Source organism: Mesoplodon densirostris, chromosome 4 (assembly GCF_025265405.1).
Source record: "Mesoplodon densirostris isolate mMesDen1 chromosome 4, mMesDen1 primary haplotype, whole genome shotgun sequence".
In the NCBI taxonomy this organism is placed as follows: domain Eukaryota; kingdom Metazoa; phylum Chordata; class Mammalia; order Artiodactyla; family Ziphiidae; genus Mesoplodon; species Mesoplodon densirostris.
Window position 1 is genome coordinate 172380444 of NC_082664.1, and position 7768 is coordinate 172388211.

General features: G+C 43.3%; 1 pseudogene; it reads right to left on the reverse strand.

The window, feature by feature from the left end:
* Positions 1–271: 271 nt before the first annotated feature.
* Positions 272–647, reverse strand: LOC132488218 (large ribosomal subunit protein eL30-like; annotated as a pseudogene).
* Positions 648–7768: the final 7121 nt, after the last annotated feature.

Genomic DNA, 7768 nt, shown 5'->3' on the forward strand with positions numbered 1-7768 from the left:
ACTGAAAAGTCTTTTCTTCCAAGTGCTCAGGAGGTAGAGGGGAGCTGATGCTGGGGAGCACTAGTAATATCTACCAGGATTCCTTCCATCACATCACCCTTCTTAAGTAACTTTGCAAACAAGGTAGTGATGGAGATAATAACAATGATGAAGGTGATGATGGTGATGATGGTAATATCTGATGTTTGCACAGGTCCTGAAGGTCCAGAAAATGCTTCTCTCATTTACTTTACTATTATTATTAGTCTTTTAAAAAAACAAGCTTTGGCCAGTTTTATTAAAGAAAAATTGTGCATGATTTACTTTTCACCAGTCTGTTCTGGCATGCTTCTAATGATAACAGAATCACCTGGATCAATGATAGCCAGTGTGCATACTCTGTAGTATTTTCCACACGCTGTGCCCAATTCAATATTATTGCTAGTGTGGTGATGGACACCAGTTTTGGCAACATGGCATAATACTCTATTTCAGATTTCCTCAAGGCTGACCGGTTTCGCTTTGCCTTGTCTGATCATTTTCAGAGTCTGCTTGTACCCCAGCGCATACTTTCCACTTTTCATAACGAGTTGGAGCCTAGAGTTGATCAACTCCAGTGACTTTTTCAAGCAGCTGCCAAGATGGCTGGGGAGCAAGCAATCTCTCATTTACATTACTTTTTTTTTTTTTGGAAGATTTATTATTTATTTATTTATTTTATTTTTGGCTACGTTGGTTCTTAGCTGCGGCTTGCCGGATCTTCATTGAGGCATGCAGGATCTTTTGCTGCAGCGCACCAGCTTCTCTCTAGTTGTGGCACGTATGTTCCAGAGTGCGTGGGTTCTGTAGTTTGTGGCACCGTGGGCTCTCTAAGTTGAGGTGCCCGAGCTCAGTGGTTGTGTCACCCGGGCTTAGTTCCCCTGCAGCCTCTGGGACCTTAGTTCCCCAACCAGGGATCGAACCTGCGTCTCCTGCCTTTACCACTGGACCACCAGGGATGTCCCTCATTTACATTATTAATTCAACGGTGTGCAATAACATTCCTTTTTCATATGAGAGAACTGATCTCAGAGAATGTTCAACTGAATGGAACGATTGGCTTAGGATCACATCAATGAGTATCTAGGAGATGAAATACTGAACGTTTAGTCACAGCTGAAGAGGAGGCCCTGAGGGGAAAGTGGGATAGGAGTTTAACCCAGGAAACGGCTGACATGAGAAACCCAGTCCCAGAATTCACCGCAAAGGAGCTTTGAAGCATAAGGGATGAAAGAAGTAAAGACAATAGTGGAGCTCGTTTCTAGTTGTGACTCATTTACTTCTGACCACATACGCCCTTTTCTTTCACAACAAAACATGCCTGGCCTATAAGTGGAGACACTTAATATTTATTACACTAATAAAAAAGAAAGTAAAAAAACGCATGTCCCAAATAGCATGTATTAGGTGTTACGTAAGAACACTATTAGATTTGAAATATCACATCTGGCCTAGAAATTTAAGGCAACTCATTGCCTTCAACTCATTGAACCTAGATGTGACAAAACAAATTACAGTTGTGAAATAAATGGATCCCGCTTGAACTATGGGAGAACTTAGCAATCAGGATTTCAGAAGCAAAGGTAGCCAAATGAGAACAGCAGACCCAACCCCACAATAAATATTTAGCTGTACTTTTAACATTAAGTTTGGCACAGAATACAGAGGAGATGTCTGGTCTTCTGGAAACTTACACATTGATGAAGAAGACAAAACTAATACATGTAAAATGATATGCATTCCTGTAAAACACTCTACAATAAACTGCTGTTTTGTACAGTGAAAACTCCAAATGATGTAGGAAATGTGAAGAAAACGAAATGCTAAGAAAGAAAGAGGGAAAAAACTGAAGGAGGAAGACTCAGTGAACTCTTCATAGAAAAGCTTGATGTGGACCCAGGAATGGAAGCTGAATACAGTCTGGATAGGTGTGAACTCTTCATAGAAAAGCTTGATGTGGACCCAGGAATGGAAGCTGAATACAGTCTGGATAGGTGGAGAGGAAAAGGGAATCAGTTCTGGAAACAGCATGAACAAAGGCTCCAGATACACTGTGTTCCTGAGAAAGTGCCTGGCCCTGGCTATGGCACACCAACTTGCGTGTTCTTAGTTGTGTATGTGTATCTCTGTCCCATAGATTATAATCATCTCCAGGAAAGGGCCTTATTTATCTTTGTGTAAGTGGTGCAGGCATTGCATGTGGAACATAGAAGGTGCTCAAAACTCTTTCACTGGGGGGCTTCCCTGGTGTCACAGTGGCTGGGAGTCCACCTGACAGGGAAGGGGACGCAGGTTCGAGCCCTGGTCCGGGTGGATCCCACATGCTGCAGAGCAACTGGGCCCGTGCACCACAACTGCTGAGCCTGTGCTCTGGAGCCTGTGCACCACAACTGCTGAGCCCTCGTGCCACAACTACTGAAGCCGGCGCGCCTGGACCCATGCTCCACAACAAGAGAGACCACCGAGGTGAGAGGCCCATGCACAGCAATGAAGACCCAATGCAACCAAAAATAAATAAATAAAAATTTATTTAAAAAAAACCATATGGTAATGTATGGAAACTAAATTTAAAAACAAAAACAAAAACAGAAAACTCTTTCATTTGGAATTCTCTTGTGGCCTAGTGGTTAGGATTCCAGGCTTTCACTGCCGGGGCCCCAGGTTCTATCCCTGGTCAGGAAACTAAGATCCCACAAACTGCAGGGCCAAAACAATAAAAAATAAAAAGAACCTGGAAGAATGGGTAGGATTTTAAAATAAAGAAGAACTAACCTTCAATAATACCAACAGCAACATCTGGGGGTTTATCTAAACTTTACAAGAGTTGTGAGTAGTATCACCTCAAAGACAGGGAAACAGATGATGATGCCTTCTCAGACGTAGTGGTTATGGACGTTTCTGCTGCATTGCTAATGAAATGTTAGTTTAACAAACTTTTATTTACGTCTCAGTTTTCTGAGACAGAATCTATATTTTATTGGCCTTTGGGCAGATCAGTAGAGGAAGGACTGAATGGGTAATTTACCTCCTCAGTCAGGAAATCATTCTGACTAAATGGGTTTCTTAATGAAGTGCAGCATCTTAGCCTATCTCTACTTCCTCTCCTTTGGCACAAAGGAAATGTTCAGCTCTTTTGTTTTCAAAAACCTCAAGGTGTATCAGTTAACCAGCTGTCCTGGATGTGGCTTTGCTGGTTTGTGTACCACTATTGAATGAATTAGAAAAGAAAAGAAAAGAAAGAGAGAGAGAGAGAGAGAGAGAGAGAGAGAGAGAGAGAGGAAGGAAAGGAAGGAAGGAAGGAAAAGAAAGAGAGAAAGAAGGAAGGGAAAGAAAGAAAGAAAGAAAAAGAAAGAAAGGAAAGAAAGAAAGAGGGAGAGAGGGAGGGAGGAAGGGAGGAAGGGAAAGCAAAAAACGGCCAGGCATGGAGAGAAGTGATTATAGTAAAAAGATCCAAAGCACCAGTGGGTGAGTTTCAGCCTTGTTTAGAAACTCTAGTGATAGTAGAGGCCACTCAACACCTACTTGATTTTTTTTTTCTTAAAAAAGAACTCCTTTGCTTTAGGAATCAAAACATCTAATCGTTTTCACCAACACTGTGCTCTGTGGATGTCTCTCAATGCATTTTCTCACAAAGATTTAGTAACAAAAGTTCCAATTAGGTGTCATGTTCTCAAGACTTTCCTCTTAGACAACATTGAGTCAGGTGGTCTAAGTGCTCAACTTACCACCTGGGCATCAACAAAACATCTGAGGGACATGCATGGATCCTTCAGTGCACCTCAGCCCCAGACATTTATTTATTTATTTATTTATTTATTTATTTTGCAGTACGCGGGCCTCTCACTGTTGTGGCCTCTCCCGTTGCGGAGCCCAGGCTCCGGACGCGCAGGCCCAGCGGCCATGGCTCACGGGCCCAGCCGCTCCGCGGCATGTGGGACCCTCCCAGACCGGGGCACGAACCCGTGTCCCCTGCATCGGCAGGCAGACTCTCAACCACTGCGCCACCAGGGAAGCCCAGCCCCAGACATTTAAAAAAACACATTTCCCTTGCAAAGTCCCAGGAAAGCAAGTACATGGGCTGATCTGTGGACGCACAGAAGATTATATTCGATTTTTATTTGGTTCACTGAATCAGAGGTGCATTTAGATGGTGATGTTGTATACTTTGGTTGGTGCTACCTCTCCCCTGGAGCCTGCCAGGACCATGCAGCAGGCGGCACCCCAGCAAACCAGCCAAAGACAGAGCAGGGATACTTCAGGGCTGACTTATCTCCATTACCCTGGAATTTAAAACCACCACCACTATGCTGTGTAAAATGACCTCCCAGGATATTTTGCTGCTTTCTCCAGCCCTGGGCTTGTACAAAGCTTTAATAAATACTTGCTTTGAATTTTATCTGCTCGGATCCTTTTAATGGAATCATTTATTTCTCAATCATCTCTATAACTTCTCTTTGACTTCAATCCTCAGCTGTTGGAAATAGCACTTCTAAAAAAGCCTTCCCTGACCACGCTGGCAGAAACTTGTCTTTATTCTCCATTTCCCTCTTTTGCTTCATTTTTTATCATAGCACTTATCACCACCTGACATAGTATATATTCACTTGTTGATTGTTTATCTCATGTGCAAGCACACACATGTGCATGCACACACTAATATAAGCTACATGAGAGAAGTGAATTGTTTCATCTGTACCTTATACCAAATGCCTAGAAAAATAGATGGACAATAAATTTTTTTTTTTTAGCGGTACGCGGGCCTCTCACTGCTGTGGCCTCTCCCGTTGCGGAGCACAGCCTCCGGACGCGCAGGCTCAGCAGCCATGGCTCATGGGCCCAGCCACTCCGCAGCATGTGGGATCCTCCCGGACCGGGGCACAAACCCGTGTCCCCTGCATCGGCAGGCTGACTCTCAACCACTGCGCCACCAGGGAAGCCCAACAATAAATTTTTTACAGGATAAATAGTTCATTGAATCTGCCTCTCTATTCATTGATTCATCCATTTAAATACATAGCTTGCATACAGGTTAGGATCATGGGCTCAGGACACAGACTGCTTGAATCCCAGTTCCTCCACTTAGAAGTTGTGTGGCCTTTGGGCAATCACATAACCTCTCTGTGCCTCAGTTTTTTTGGTCATTAGTGTAACAGAAATAATAACTATATATCTCACAAAGTTTTTATGAGTATTAAATGAGACATTAGACAGAAAGCACTGAGAACAATGTCTGGCCCATAAATAGCACATAAGCACAGCGCCTATGAAATCTCATGTGCTCAATAAATGTTAACAATCATTGCTCATTTACTCAGCAAATTTTTTTTTTAGTTTTTTAAAATTTATTTATTTATGGCTGCGTTGGGTCTCCGTTGCCGCGAGCAGGCTTTCTCTAGTTGTGGCGAACAGGGGCTACTCTTTGTTGCGGTATGCGGGCTTCTCACTGTGGTGGCTTCTTTTGTTGCCAAGCATGGGCTCTAAGCACACGGGCTTCAGTAGTTGTGGCATGCAGGCTCAGTAGTTGTGGCTCACGGGCTTAGTTGCTCCACGGCACGTGGGATCTTCCCGGACCAGGGTTCGAACCCGTGTTCCTGCATTGGCAGGCGGGTTCTTAACCACTGTGCCACCAGGGAAGTCCCAGCAAATATTTATTGAATGTTTACCACAGGCCAGGTGCTATACTAGGTGCTGGGAATACAATGGTGGACAAAACCAAAAATGGACCCTGCCCTTATAGAGCTTATAACACAGTGGGAGAGACAGTTATTAATCTAAGTAACCACACACATGAATGCAGAATTAAAACTGCGTTAAATGTTAAGAAGAGCTTGGGTGAGAGTATATTTATAGGGTCATTTGATCTGGTCAGAGATGGAAGAGAAAAATTTCTGGGGAAGTTATGTATGGTGGGGTGAAAATGGATATAACATCCAGTTTCAAGTTGTTCTGTGTTCTGTGCTATTCTGTCACCCCCTCTTTTTCTTCAAAGAGTCAGCAAGATAAGCATGAGTGAATAGCCTTGAGTTAATGGTGATTTTGCCTTGAAGGAGAAGAGGCTGGTCTCTGCTTAAGAGCTGTGCTGAGAATGGACTTCAGCCCCAGGCACGTGGGCAAGTGGAAATGGACAGGAGACTGAAGTCTCCTCCCCCTGCATCTATGCTGGGGGTTTAAAAAAAAAATCCTAGGAAAATATGGGGATGTATAATTAAGCCATTTTATTTGGACATAAAGGAAAAGTGGGAGCGAAGTCTAGAGGGGTTTTGAACATCTGTTCATTTAAATAAACATTTGTTCATAAATAAAATAATTGTGTTATTTATAAATAAAATTTTGTAAAATTTTTACCTCTGTAAAAAATCATTGTTTTTCCTTTTTGGTTTTCCCTTTCATTCTTGGGCTATTTAAACTGTAGCCATTCTTAAATGGTTGTACTCATAGGGCACAAATAATTTCATGGCTTGCTTTTATGTGGTGGTGCATAGTCTTCATAATTATTCATATTAATCATCATATTTTTATAAGGAGAGAAACTGAGCCTTAGAACATTACTGATTGCCATCCTCAGCAAATTAAAGGCTAATGGCTCTTTGTTTGAAAGGCAAGTGTTTGGACTGGAGAATTCAGTTAGTTGCACTTCATCCCCTCAGCTAACCCAGCACTTCGGCCGGATGACTACACAGGTGCATTTTAGAGATGGGGGTTAAGGAGTCTAAAGGAAAAAAGCCACTCCTGTGTGTCTCCTCTATTCTCAGTACTCCACTACAACGCTACTTCACTTCTGACCCCAGATGTGTGGGTTTTCTACACATCAAGCCATTCTGCAACATCAGCTGGGCGTCCTACAAGTTAACTCAATTCTGACACTATTTACCTGGAGCCAGCATCAGATCCCACAGGCTGAAGGCTCAGTACCGCAAGAATGCCCCTGTCCTCCCCATTCCGGGGCCAATTGAAAGTCCAGGTTGTCACTTGTGCTTCTGACTGACCAGCTAATTAAATTAGCTATCAATTCATTTCCTAGAGTAGCTCACAGAACTCAGGAATACAGTGTACTTACTCAATGACTGGTTTATTCTAGATGGAAGAGATGCATAAGGCAAGGTCTGAGGAAGACAGCGAGGACGCCTTCTCCGGTGCACCAGCTTCCCAGTACTTCCATGTGTTCCCAGCCTGGAAGCTCTCCAAACCTTTCTTATTGGGTATTTATGGAGGCTTCATTACATAGCCATGCTGGACTATAACTCTGGTCACTTGTGACTGATTTAACCTCCAGCCCCTCTCCCCTCCCTGGAAGTTGGTGGGTGGGATTGAAAGTTCCAATCCACTAATTTGATTTAATCCTGATTGGTTCCCCTGACAACCAGCCCCCATCCTTAGGGCTTTCCAAAAATCATCTTTTATTTTTTTTGGTCATGCCTTGTGGCATGCAGGGATCTTAGTTCCTCGACCAGGGATGGAACCAGTGCCCCCTGCAGTGGAAGCGGGGAGTTTTAACCACTGGACTGCCAGGGAAGTCCCCCAAAAGTCACTTATTAACATAAATTCAGGTGTGTCGGAAAGGGGCTTGTTATGAATAACAAAAGACATCTTTATCACTCTATCTTTTAGGAAATTCCAAGGGTTTTAGGACCTCCATGTCAGAAATGAGGTGAAGACCAACATATATATTTCTTATTACAAATCACAATATGGGTGGGGGGAGGGTCAGAGGGACAGTCTGTGGCCAGAGGGAAGGCATCACAAGCCAAGC